This window comes from Papio anubis, unplaced genomic scaffold, assembly GCF_008728515.1.
Source record: "Papio anubis isolate 15944 unplaced genomic scaffold, Panubis1.0 scaffold1171, whole genome shotgun sequence".
Lineage (NCBI taxonomy): Eukaryota > Metazoa > Chordata > Mammalia > Primates > Cercopithecidae > Papio > Papio anubis.
Window position 1 is genome coordinate 9,167 of NW_022160860.1, and position 14,493 is coordinate 23,659.

Consider the following 14,493-nt stretch of genomic DNA (forward strand, 5'->3'; position numbering starts at 1 on the left):
CACCCGCCTCCCTCCGCGCCCAGATAATTTTTGTATTTTTAGTAGAGACAGGGTTTTGCCTTGTTGGCCAGGCTGGTCTCAAACTCCTGACCTCAGGTGATCTGTCTGCCTCAGCCTCCCAGAGTTTTGGGATGTCAGGTGTGAGCCACCACGCCTGGCCCCACCATGGTTTAAACTCTTCCTCTTCCTGTGCAGCGAGGCCCGATCACGCCCCAATATCTCTACGTCAGAGTTGGACATCCCACCTTCACACCCACCCTCAGAGCTGCAGCCCCCATCCCGCTTCTGGCATGCCTCCCACTCCAGGAGCCTTCACAAGTGCTGTTCCCTCTGCCTGGAAAGGCTTCCCTGTTCTCCCATCCAAGTACTAACCAGGCCGGACCCTGCCGAGCTTCCGAGATCAGAGGAGATGGGGTGCACTCAGGGTGGTATGGCCATAGACAACCCTCCCCTATTCTGCTCATCTGGCCGCTTCCTGCTCAGCATTTGGGGCTTCATTTAACTGGCAGCTTCCTTAAGGAGGCCTTCCCTGACCCCCTTCCCTTCCCATTCGCCCCAGCCCACAAGGCACATTGATTCTCTGAACTCAGGGTACTCCTGATTTAGCAATCATCACGTTGCATCATAATTGTTGGTTTCCTTGGAGGCACAGGGTCGGGCTCCGCGTGGGCAGGGGAAGTCTTCAGGGTGTATTTGCTGGATTAACGAAAGGTAGACGCCAATACCTGACATCCCTGCGGGTGAGGATCCCCCTCCCTCAATCTGATCCTGAGAACACGCCTTCTCAGGCCCTTTGGCCCCACCTACCCTGGCTCTCCCAGGTGAAAAGCAGCTGGTGGTGATAATTTCATGGCTGTGCCGGTTGGAACTTTTACTGTGGGGCCATTTCCTAAGATCATTTCCTAAGACTCTCTCATCACTCTGATGGGGACAGGAAATTGCTCTGGGCACAGCACTTGTGTGATCTCCAGCCACAAAGAGCCATTAATCTGGCCAAGAGCAGAAGCATAAGGGTGAAGGGAGTGGAGGGGCTGCTGAAGATGGAGATGGTACTTAGTTTTCTTTGGTAGGTAGAAGAGTGCAGAGAGGGCCCTGCTCATCCCAGGAGAATGAAGTAGGCTTTTTGTTCTAAAGGGCCAGGTCTCTAAAAGCAATGGATTATATTGTTCAGGCTGCGTCAGTGGTGTTTGTGTTTTCAAAAGCAACAGTGGGCCGGGTGCAATGGCTCATGCCTGTAATCCTAGCACTTTGGGAGGCCGAGGTGGGTGGATCATTTGAGGTCAGGAGTTCGAGACCAGCCTGGCCAACATGGTGAAACCCCATCTCTACTAAAAAATAAAAATTAGCCAGGCGTGCTGGCAGACGCCTGTAGGCCCAGGTACTCGGGAGGCTGAGGCAGGAGAATCACTTGAACCCAGGAGGTGGAGGTTGCACCACTATACTCTAGCCTGGGCAACAGAGTGAGATTCTGTCTCAAAAACAAAAAACAAAAACAAAAGCAAGAGCGGAAAGCTACCAGGTCGTTGTAGGGGGCTCCCTAAAGTCAGTTTATAACCAGGAACCAAAAACGGCTCGGCATGAGGAGGGGAGGAGGGGGTGTGTGTCTCAATGAGGGGAATGACAACATCTCTTTGTGCTCTACAGGTTTAGAAAATAAAATGGCCAAGCCTCTCCCCAGGTGTCAATGGGGTGGGAGGCATGGCCCAGTTCCTGAAGATGTCATGGCACCATGGGCGGCCACCATGGGGAACTCGGCCGGGATGACAGAGACAGCCCTGCAGCATGGCATTGCTCACAGTGGGGCCAGGCCCTGGAGGAGTCTCCTGAAGCCACGACCATATAGAGTCTGCACCCTCCCCAGCCCCAAACACAGCACGTAGCAGATCAACCTCTGTACTATAAGCCAAGCCAATACAACAAGCACAGTGATCTGTGGACTACTCCCCAAGAACAAAACATCAAAGAACAGCCAAGCTGGCACGCTGACTCATGCCTGTAATCCTAGCACTTTTCGAGGCCGAGGCAGGCAGATCCCTTGAGCCTGGGAGTTCAAGACCAGCCTTGGCAACATGATGAAACCCTGTTTCTACAAAAGGCACAAAAATTAGCTGGGCGTGGTGGGAGGATCACTTGAGCCAAAGAGGTAGAGGCTGCAGTGAGCCTTGATCGCACCCTGCACTCCAGCATGGGCAACAGAGCAAGACACTGTCTCTAAAAAGTAAATAAATAAAAATAATAGCCATTCATCCTGGCTCTCAGCATCTCCCATCTGCACCCTGTACTGGCCAGTTACCTGGTTCAGACACCATCTCTGCCTTCCCCAAGCTATTCTAGAGAGGGTTACCCCACAAGTCTCCCTAAGCAAAGTCTGACCATAGTAACAGCTAAGGATAGGTGCCTCTGATACTTCAGGTACTGTGCCAGGGGAGTGCCACAATTTACTCACCTGGCATTGGCACCAACCCGCCCAGACGGGCACCATAACTGCCCCCATCCCACTGCTGAGAAACAGGCATAGAGAGACTAAGTAAGTGCTGGGGTTTACTCATCCAGTAAGCAGGAGCGCAGAATTCAGACCCCAAACCCTCCTCACAGCCTTCCAGGGCTCCACCCCGCCCATGGTCTCACCATCCTTCCCAGTCACTGCCACCCACCTGCCCCCTCCTGGGCATCCTCCACACTCCTGGCTGTCCCCTCAATCCCTCCCCCAATACTCTTGGCCTCTGTTGGGTTTTCTCCCTGCTTTCCCCTACCTTCCAGGGTCCCTGATCCCAAAAAGCCCTTCCAGGTTCTCCCTAACCTGATGTGCCTCTCCATCCCTTGAACTCCCAAAGTCTCTCTCAATCTTTTGTCACCACAACTCACAGTTAGGGAAGAATTTTGCAAGACAAACAGCACATACATTCAAATAAGTAACTGAAACAGAACGTTTCCCAGAACGATACTGTACTTAACTGTCACCAGATGCAAAGCACCCTGACCTAGTCTGTGCTGCTTTTATTTTTAAAAATGTTTTGCTGCATAGGATGTGCGACACCAAGAGTGAGCCCGAATGTAGCATGGACCAGGTGGTTATGATGCGTCCATGTTGGTTCATCAAGGGCAATCAATGCGCTACCCAGGGAGATGCTGATAATGGGGCAGGCTCTGCATGCTGGGGGTGAGGGGGCACCTGGGATAGTTCTGTACCTTCCTCTCAATGTTGCTAGGAACCTAAAACTGCTCTAAACTGCTCTAAAAAAATAAGATTTTTGCCTGTAATCCCAGCACTTTGGGAGGCCAAGGCGGGCGGATCACAAGGTCAGGAGATCGAGACCATCCTGGCTATCACAGTGAAACTCCATCTCTACTAAAAATACAAAAAATTAGCCGGGCGTGGTGGCGGGCGCCTGTAGTCCCAGCTACTCGGAAGGCTGAGGCAGGAGAATGACGTGAACCCAGGAGGCGGAGCTTGCAGTGAGCTGAGATCGTGCCACTGCACTCCAGCCTGGGCGACAGAGCGAGACTCTGTCTCAAAAATAAATAAATAAATAAATAATTTTTTTTTTTAGACAGAGTTTCACTCTTGTTACCCAGATTGGAGTGCAATGGCATGATCTTGGCTCACTGCAACCTCCACCTCCCAGGTTCAAGTGATTCTCCTGCCTCAGCCTCCCCAGTAGCTGGGATTACAGGCACCCTCCACCACACCCAGCTGATGTTTGTATTTTTATTTATTTTATTTTATTTTATTTTATTTTATTTTATTTTATTTTTTGAGACGGAGTCTCGCTCCGTCGCCCAGGCTGGAGTGCAGTGGCGCGATCTCGGCTCACTGCAACCTCCGCCCCTCCAGGTTTAAGCAATTCTCTGCCTCAGCCTCCGGAGTAGCTGGGATTACAGGCGCGTGCCACCACGCCCAGCTAATTTTTTTGTATTTTTAGTAGAGATGGGGTTTTGCCATGTAGGCCAGGCTGGTCTCGAAATCCCGACCTCAAGTGATCCACCTGCCTCGACCTGCCAAAGTGCTGGGATGACTGGTGTAAGCCACCACACCTGGCCAATAATGTTTTTTAAGAGACAGGGTCTTGCTCTGTTGCCCAGGCTAAAGCTGGGCTGTTGCCCACTTCCTCCCTACTTCCTGATGCTCCTGTCTTTTGCTCTGGGGGCCAGGCCAAGTGTAGCTCACTGCAGCCTTTATCTCCAAAGCTCAAGAGATCCTCTTGCCTCAGCCTCCTGAGCTGGGACTACAGGCACACAACACCACGCCTGGCTAATTTTTGTGTTTTTTGTAGAGATGAGGCTTCACCATGTTGACCAGGCTGGACCTGAGCTTCTGGGCTCAAGGAATCCTCCTGCCTCTGCCTCCCAAAGTGCTGAATTACAGGTGTGAGCCACTGCACCTGGCCAAAAAAAATTTAAATGCTCCTCCGGCCCCACTAAATTGATTGTACTTCTTGGCTGCTCCCTGCAGTGCGGACATTCCCTAGATAACTCGGTCATTCTTTGGGGCAAGTTTTTTATTTTCTCATTCCACTTTATTTATTTATTTTTATTTTTTTGAGACAGAGTCTTACTCTGTCACCCAGGCTGGAATGCAGTGGTGCAATCTCGGCTCACTGCAACCTTCGCCTCCCTGATTCAAGCGATTCTCCTGTCTCAGCTTCCCAAGTAGCTGGGACTACAGGAGTGTGCCACCATGCCGGGCTGATTTTTGTATTTTCAGTAGAGACAGGGTTTCACCATGTTGACCCGGCTGGTCTCGAACTCCTGACCTCAGGTGATCTACCCACCTCGGCGTCCCAAAGTGCTGAGATTATAAGCATGAGCCACAGTGCCCGGCCTCTCATTCCGCTTTATATCATACCATGGAATTTAGGTAAAAGTCATGCTGCTGCCCATGGTGACCAACGGTCCTGCTTTGTTTGGGATGAGCTGGTTCCTAGGTGGAGGACTTTTGGTGCTCTAACGCAGGGGTTCTCCACCCCTGGGCCACAGACTGGTACCAGTCCGTGGCCTGTAAGGAACTGGGCCACACAGCACAGCAGGGGGTGAGCAGCAGGCGAGTGAGCATTCCCACCTGAGCTCCACGTCCTGTCAGATCAGATTCGATTCTCCTGAGAGCGCTAACCCTACTGTGAACTGTGCATGCGAGGGATCTAGGTTGCATGCTCCGTATGAGAATCTAATGCCCAATGATCGGAGGTGAAACTGTTGTTTCATCCTGAAACCATCCCCACCTGCCACCAGTCTGTGGAAACTGGTTCCTGGTGCCAAAAAGGTTGGGGACCCCTGCTCCAATGAGAACGTCCCAAGCAAACCAGGAGGCACTCTGCCTCCTGACATGGGCCCCAGCATCCACACAGGGAAAGAGCTTTGCTCAGAACCTGCTTGCTGGCAGGCAATGTGCCAATGTGGGCAGCTGCTGTGTTACCACCCTAACATTGATAGCCCCGCAGGCTTCACCCTGGGCATGCTCTCCACAAACACCTGCTGAGCTGCACTGGGCGGAACGGTTGTGAATTCCATTACTAAACAGGCAGGGGTCCCCTTTGCTGCTCACTGGGGGCTTCTCAAGTTTCTGACCAAAGGGCCATGTGGCCAGGAGGCAGCAGGCACAGGAGTTAGAGCAGTCAGAGTGGCCCCTGCCCAGAGACATGCAGCCGTCCCAGCAATATCAGTTGACACGGAAGCTTCCAGCACTCACTCTTGATCTCTGTATACATCTCAAGAACCTCACTTTAGGCCGGGTGCGGTGACTCAACACTTGTAATCCCAGCACTTGGGATGGCCAAAGTGGACAGATTCCTTGAGCCCAGGAGTTCGTGACCAGCCTGGGCAACATAGTGAGATCCCCTCCCCACCAATCTCTACAAAACAAAGAAAAATCAGCCAGTAGTGGTGGCGTCTGCCTGTAGTCCCAGCTACTCAGGAGGCTAAGGCTGGAGGATCACCTGAGCCTGGGAGGTTGAGGCTGCAGTGAGCTATGACTGCACCACTGCACTTAGGCCTGGGTGACAGAGCAAGACTCTGTCTCAAAAAAAAAAACAAAAAAAAAAAACTAGCCTCACTTGGACAGCACTACACTACATACGGCACCACGATTCCCCTTTACTGAGCCCCATCACAACCACATATGTCTCCACTGGCCAGGGATGGGCTAGAAGAGCTCAAAAGAGGAAAATGTTATTTGGAGGAAGTGGGGAACCTGCAGGGCTCCCCCAAGCACACGCTGCCCTGAGGGTATGTCATTCCAAGGAAAAAGGTTTTTTGTATTTGTTTTTGAGACAGAGTCTCACTCTGTCGCCCAGGCTGGAGTGCAGTGGCGTGATCTCGGCTCACTGCAACCTCCGCCTCCCAGGTTCAAGCAATTCTCCTGCCTCAGCCTCCCAAGTAGCTGTGATTACAGGCGCCCGCCACCACGCCCAGCTAATTTTTGTATTTTTAGTAGAGATGGGGTTTCACCATGGTGGCCAGGCTGGTCTCAAACTCCTGATCTCGTGATCCACCCACCTCAGCCTCTCAAAGTGCTGGGATTATAGGTGTGAGCCACCGTGCCCAGCCTGGAAAAAGGTATTTTGAAGCATAGTACTGATGAGCAAGACATGTCTGCAGAGGCCCTGCTCATCCCAGGCCTGCCAGTTTGTGCCCCGGATTAGAGTTCTACTAAAACAATCTAAATTCTCACAGTACATGTTAATAACCTGAGAACCAAAGATAAAAATCTGCCTGTCTCAAGACGTGTGAAATTTCATAGAAGACCAACAGAATCAGAGATGCAATAACGTTCACAATAAATTCTTTAGACAATTTAATCCAAAGAACCAAATAAAAACACTGTCATTGCAATTTTAAAAGGCTCGTAGGCACATAGTATGCATATCAGAATTTCTGCTGAACACTGAATGTTGGGTTTTGTTGGGTGGCAGCTATCATTAAAATAGAAAAGTACCAGGAGCTGACTTGATCTGGGCAGTAACACAAAATTAAACAAACGTATCTACGTTTAAAAAAAGATTCAAATTCAAACTTGGAAGGATACATTATCTGAAAATAAAAAATGTTTCTAGCTGGCAGGGAGGTAGAACAGAGCCCTGAAAATAATTGTCTAAGACCTGGATTCTAGACCAGCTCTTCCTAAGGCAGCCCTATCTTAGTCATGGTTCTGAAAAATAAGGGTTGGGACCAAAAGGCCTTCCATGTCCCTTCTAGATCCAAGCATCTCTCACGCTAAAACAGAAATTGCAAGCTGGGTGCAGTGGCTCACGCCTGTAATCCTAGTATTTTAGGAGGCCAAACAGGCAAATCAACTGAGCTCAGGAGTTTGAGACCAAGACAACATGATACATACCAAAAATTAGCCAGGTATGGTGGTGCATACCTGTAATACCAGCTACTTGGGAGGATGAGGCACAAGAATTGCTTGAAACCAGGAGGCAGAGGTTGTAGTGAGCTGACATTGCACCTCTGCACCCCACCCTGGGAGACAGAGTGAGACTCTGTCTCAAAACAAACAAACAAATTAAAATTTAAAAAAAAAGTATACAAAATTAGCTGGGCATGGTGGCGCATGCCTATAATCCCAGTTACTTGGGAGGCAGAGGCAAGAGAATCAATTGAACCCGCAAGGTGGAGGTTGCAGTGAGCCGAGATTGCACCATTGCACTCCAGCCTGGGCAACAAGAGTAAAACTCTATCTCAAAAATAAATAAATTAATTAATTAATTTAATTAAAAAGTAAAGCAGAAATTGAAAACCGGTGGCCCACTGGCCAGATAAAACCCCTCAATGTTTTGTTTGGCCTGCATGGAGATTTTTTTTTTTCTAACTGAATATAAATGCCTCCAAATTGAGGCCATCCAGTTTGCCACAATCACTGCCGTTCCTTATTGCCTTGCCCCAGTCTGCTTCCCTCTTTGCCATCGCCTGCTTGGCTCCTGAAGGACTCAGGCTTGGGACTGCCGTGCTATGGGGCTAAGGGATCCCCAACACTGCACTTGTTCCCATTACCACTTAAACCCCACTGAAAGATGATCTCAATTTACTTTGGTTTCTACCTGCGTTGCTGAGCAAATTTCACGGCTTTATAATTTGGAGCGGGGTGGGCACCCTGTAGAGTACTATCATTCCTATTATATAGGACACTAATAGCTCAAAAAACAAAAGAGACTTGTTCAAAGTCACAGAGTTAGTAAGTCAAGAGAGTTAACATAATTTCTATTTGCCAAGGAAATTTTTAATTTGAAAAATCTGGAAAGATACAAACTGAAAGCAAATTTCATATAAATATATACATGATTATAATTAATATTTACGGTGTACATCATGTTTAATTGCAGAAATGTGATCTTTTATATATTCACCATTTTGTATATATTCGCTTTTTTTTTTTCTTTTTTTAAAGAGATGTGGGTCTCACTATGTTTCCGAGGTTGGAAAGAAGTGGTTATTCACAGGCGTGATGGTAACACAGCACAGCCTTGAACTGCTGGGCGCACAAGTGGTCCTCCTGCCTCAGCCTCCCGAGTATCTGGGACTATAGGTGTGCAACACTATGCCCAGCTTTTATGTTGTATATACTTGGATATAGTCACTTAGGCTATTATTGTAGGGTAGTGGCTTTTTGTTATTGTGGTAAAATAATGGTTAAAGTTTACCATTTTAACCATTTTCAAGTGTACAGTTCAGTGGCATTAAGTCTATTTACATTATTGTTCAACTCTCACCAACATTCATCTCCAGAACTTTTTCACCTTGTAAAACTGAGACTCTGAAACATTGAACCACGACTCCTTCCAACCCCTGCCCCAGTCTACTTCCTGTCTCTATGAATTTGCCTGCTCTAGGAACCTCATACTAATATAATTCTACAGTAATTCTCCTTTTGTAACTGGCTTATCTCCCTTAGCTTAACGGATGAACCCTGAAGACATTATGCTAAAGGAAATAGACCAGTCATAGCTTTAAATTCTGACTGTGATTTTAACGCAGCAAAGGTGTGTGTTAAAAATGGCTATGAACTTTGTAGATGCCTAGCAAGAGAGCACAGAATGTGAATGACCCAGCCCGGAAGACTTCCTTCTGCATGAAATACCCAAACATACAAGTAACCTTTATGAGCTAAACTAAAAAAGGATTTCTGAGCACAGGCTCCTGGCACATAAAGCTCAGAATAGCTGAGCTTCACTTACCAAGTATAACAGCACAAAATGTCACGCCGGGAATATTGAATGTGGGAGTTCATTGCTTAAGGAAAAAAAATCCCTCACCTAATTTAAGGAAACCCTAAATGAATCAGTTTTTTGTTGTTGTTGTTAAAAACTCTACATTCCATCTGGTGCTAACTATATTTGCTTAGAGAAAGCAGTACCACAAAAGAAAGGTTATTTAGAGCATGCAATGGTTTCTGGATGGTTCTTCCATCTACTAGAGAACTTGACAGAGACCTAAGAAATTGACTCTAAATATGGACATAAATTTGTGTAAATGGAAGGTTAGAAACATCACATTCTGGGCTGGGTGTGGTGGCTCACAGCTGTAATCTCAGCACTTTGGGAAGCCAGGGTGGGTGGATCACTTGAAGCCAGGAGTTGGAGACTAGCCTGGCCAACACGGTGAAACTCTCTACAAAAAATACAAAATACAAAACACAAAAAGTAGCCAGGCGTGGTGATGCATGCCTGTAGTCCCAGCTACTTGGGAGGCTTCGATCACTTGGGCCCAGGAGGCAGAGGTTGCAATGAGCCCAGATCAAGCCATTACGCAAGACCCTGTCAAAAAACAAAACAAACAAACAAACAAACAAAACGGGCGAAGTGGCTCATGCCTGTAATCCCAGCACTCATGCCTCTAATCCCGCTGAGGCGGGTGGATCACAAGGTCTGGAGTTTGACACTTCTGACCAGGAGCCCAGCCAATATGGTGAAACCCCTGTCTCTACTAAACATACAAAAATTAGCTGGGTGTGGTGGTGTGCACCTGTAGTCCCAGCTACGTGGGAGGTTAAAGCAGGAGAATCACTAGAACCTGGGAGGCAGAGGCTGCAGTGAGCCGAGATTGTGCCACTGCACTCTAGCCTGGGCAACAGAGACTCCATCTCAAAAAAATAAAAATAAAAAAAGCAATATCACCTTCTGGGTCAAGAAAATAATCAGATTCGTTTTACCTTATACCAGAAGCCCTTGCTTCTGTACCGTCCGCCTCCTTGTAAGATGGTCACCCTGGGAAATTGGCAGGATAGCCTGTCCTACCTTGTGAGGGTATTAAAATGACTGCAGACTTGATTTCAGGAGAGTGACCAAAATATAGGTTAGTTTCCTGCTGTCCGTATCACAAGGGAGGAGTCTGATGGGAAAGAGAACGCAGCCTGCTGGGCTTTACCAGGAAACACACTGTTCATCTCTCACGACCCTGCCTCCTGCCCGTGTCCACATGCCAGCTCTGCTCAAGTGATCCTCCTGCCTCAGCCTCCAGAGGAGCTGGGATTATAGGTGGGCAACACCGTGCCTGGTTTTTATTTTGTATATATTTGGAATATAGTCACTTATTCACAAACAGACTACCCAAATTAGGGCAACTTGACTATCTCAAAAGAAAACTGCTGAGACTATGCTAAGGGGAAGAAGGGTATCTGGGTTCCAGCATCATGGGGGTCCCCCGGTTTTAAGGCACAGGACAGTCCTGGGACCAGCAGCTCCTGCATCTCCTGGGAATTTGTCACTGGGGTGCTGTGTGTGGCTTCAATGTGACCAAGACAACACCAATCCAATACTGTAGGGCCTACTCTGATCCACCCACGTTTCATTGTCATCTGCTGCACGTAGGACACTACACAGGCAGAATCAATGCCATTTTGCGTTTTTTTCTTTTTCTAGGAATGGGACAATGCATGATGGCTGCTGAGTGGGATCCATACTTGGGAGGAGGAAGACTTTATGTCAGTCTCCAGTGATCCTTCACCTGGACCCCCATCTTTCCTCAAACACCTCTGCTTCCTGCGTCTGTCCCTTTCGGAACTGAAGGCCTGTCCCTCAGCCAAAGTCCAGAGTCCTTTCTTCTCAAGCACAAGTCTCCTGCCCTCCAGTTGCTTGGCCCAGTAAGGAAGTCAGAGAAGGAAACAGGCAACTGCAATCAAGTGACATGAATGCCAGCGGTGTGGGGTGGGTGCGGCCTGGCCGTGGGGTGGGCAGGTCACGAAGGCAGGGAGACATGCTGCTCAGAAGGTCAGAGATTTCATGAGGGCAAGCTTCGGTGGGGTGCCCAGCAAGCAGATATTTGCCTCTACTTGTTTACATGTGACCTCCCGGGCAGGGTCTGTGATGTAGGTGGGCCTGCACCCTCACTGCCTAGCACAGAATTATGTATTGATAGGGATGCACTAGATTACCATGGTTTAGGACGCCAGCCCTCAAGTCAGCCAACGCCTCTGTACTCACCAGATAACCTTCGGTTCCCTTCCAACAGCTTCAAATGTCTGCTTTATGAATACCCCTGTGACCAGCTGGTGCTAGAAGAAAAATGATGCATACACCCTGTAGCTTGTCCTGAAGCAGGGGGGACAAGAATTTAAGTTAACAGTGTGCAGCTTTAAAAGTTGAGAGGTAGGGTGCGGTGGCTCGCGCCTGTAATCCCAGCACTTTGGGAGGCTGAGGCAGGTGGATCACCTGAGGTTGGGAGTTCAAGACCAGCCTGACCAACATGGAGAAACGTCGTCTCTTACTAAAAATACAAAACTAGCCAGGAGCGGTGGTGCATGCCTGTAATCCCAGCTACTGAGGTGGCTGAGGCAGGAGAATCACTTGAACCTGAGAGGCAGAGGTTGCAGTGAGCTGAGATCGTGCCACTGCACTCCAGCCTGACAACGGAGTGAGACTCTGTCTCAAAAAAAAAAAAAAAAAAAAAAAGTTGAGAGGTGGGTGTCACAGAGGGGGACCAGCTGGCCAGCCAGACTGCCCCTCACAGTGGACAATACCTGAGTCCATTTGAGCCCACAGCTCAGAAACACAAGGCTCTCAGTCCACACAGAGTTGACCTTGGTGGGGGGGGGGGGGGGAGGGAGGGGACACTCATTCATGTTCAACAGAGTCACAGGCCAATATGTAAACAACCAGAAGGCTAGTTTACCAATCTACCTTACCAGCAGCTATTCCTGTCTGCCACCAGGGTATGCGCTGATGTGTGCAATTCATGCAGTCATTCAACAAGGTTTTCACAAGCACCAAGTGTCCACTAGTTCATGAACTGTGAGCGCCTGACTGGGGAAAATAATGAAGCCAAATGAGGTGGAGATCCAGAAAGGGGAAATGGAATTGTGCAATGAGCTTGGCGTCACACAAGCTGGAGTTCAAACGCTGTCCATCATTTAACAGGGAGGCGACTTTGGGGAAAATTGCTTAACCTTTCTGAGTCTCTTTCCTCACCTGTAAAATGGGCATAACAACATCTCCTTACATGATTATTAAAGAATGAGATTACATATGTAAAGTGTCTCATTGTGTTTGTTTTTCTGTTTATCTGGAGAGGCTATGCCACATAATTTTTAAGGGAACAGGCTTTGGGGTCAGACAGATCTGTCTTTAAATCCTAGCTCTGCCACTTACTAGATACATGATTTGGGTAAGTTGCTTAATTTTTTTTCCACTATGTCTCAGTTTGCTCATTTGTAAAATGGAAATACAAATTCCTCACAGGGTCTGAGAAATAAGATAATGTATTCGAAGGACTTAAAAAACTCCTAGGATATGATAAGCATTTAACAAATAGTATGCTTAAGAGTAATTTTTAGGGCCGGGCACGGTGGCTCAAGCCTGTAATCCCAGCACTTTGGGAGGCCGAGACGGGTGGATCACGAGGTCAGGAGATCGAGACCATCCTGGCTAACATGGTGAAACCCCGTCTCTACTAAAAAATACAAAAAACTAGCCGGGCAAGGTGGCGGGCGCCTGTAGTCCCAGCTACTCGGGAGGCTGAGGCAGGAGAATGGCGTAAACCCGGGAGGCGGAGCTTGCAGTGAGCTGAGATCCGGCCACTGCACTCCAGCCTGGGGGACAGAGCGAGACTCCGACTCAAAAAAAAAAAAAGAGTAATTTTTAGGTGCCAATATCCAGAATAAACAAGGAACTCAAACAACTCACCAACAAAAAATAAATAAATCTAATTTTTAAATAGACAAAGGATCTCAATAGGCATTTCTCCAAGAAAGACATACAAGTGGCCAACACATGTATGAAAAAATGCTCAATGTCACTAATCAACAGGGAAATGCAAATCAAAACCACAAATCAAATGCTGGCAAGGGTGCAGAGAAACGGGAACTCTGATGCACTGTTGGTGGGAAGGTAAATCAGTATAGCCATTATGGAAAACAGCATGGAGGTGTCTCAAAAAACTAAAAATAGATCTTCCATATGATCCAGCAATCCCACTACTGGGTATTTATCCAAAGGAAATCAAATCAATATTATCAAAGAGATATCTGCATCCCCATGTTTATTGCAGCACCAGTCACAATAGCAAAAGATACGGAATCAACTTAAGCATCCACCAACAAATGAATGGATAAGCTGGTTGCAGTGGCTCATGCCTGTAATCCCAGCACTTTGGGATGCCAAGGTGGTAGGATTGCTTGAGGCCAGGAGTTCGAGACCAGCCTGGGCAACATAGTGAGACCACCCCCTATCTTATTATTTAAAAAAAAAAAAAGCATAAAGAAAATGTGTTATAGGCTGTTCGTGCTGTCTCACGCCTGTAATCCCAGGACTTTGGGAGGCCAAGGTGGGTGGATCACGCAGTCAGGAGTTCAAGAACAGCCTATCCAATATGGTGAAACCCCATCTGTACTAAAAAAAATACAAAAATTAGCCAGGCATGGTGGCACGCACCTGTTGTCCCAGCTACTTGGGAGGCTGAGGCAGGATGATCACTTGAACCCGGGAGCCGGAGGTTGTAGTGAGTTGAGATCAGGCCACTTGCACTCCAGCCTGGGCGACAGAGTGAGACTCCGTCTCAAAAAATAAGAAAAAGAAAGAAAAAAGTGTTTCATATACACTGGAATACTATTCAGTCATAAAAAATAATGAAAACCTGTTATCTGAAGCAACATGGCTGAGACTGAAGGACAATATCATATTAAGTAACGTAAGTCAGGCACAGAAAGATAAATACCACATATTCTCATTCATATGTGGGAGTTAAAAAAGAATTTGAGGCCGGGCGCGGTGGCTCAAGCCTGTAATCCCAGCACTTTGGGAGGCCGAGACGGGTGGATCACGAGGTCAGGAGATCGAGACCATCCTGGCTAACACGGTGAAACCCCATCTCTACTAAAAAAATACAAAAAAACTAGCCAGGCGAGGTGGCGGGCGCCTGTAGTCCCAGCTACTCGGGAGGCTGAGGCAGGAGAATGGCGTAAACCCGGGAGGTGGAGCTTGCAGTGAGCTGAGATCCGGCCACTGCACCCCAGCCTGGGCGACAGAGCAAGACTCCATCTCAAAAAAAAAAAAAAAAAAAAAAAAA

The 14,493-nt window shown here is 48.0% G+C and overlaps 1 long non-coding RNA gene across 1 annotated transcript; it reads left to right on the plus strand.

The window, feature by feature from the left end:
• Positions 1-668: 668 nt before the first annotated feature.
• LOC103886529 lies at positions 669-1,935 on the plus strand. The gene is made up of 2 exons (XR_650241.4): positions 669-740; positions 1,645-1,935. It is a non-coding gene; the product is annotated as an uncharacterized LOC103886529 (long non-coding RNA).
• Positions 1,936-14,493: the final 12,558 nt, after the last annotated feature.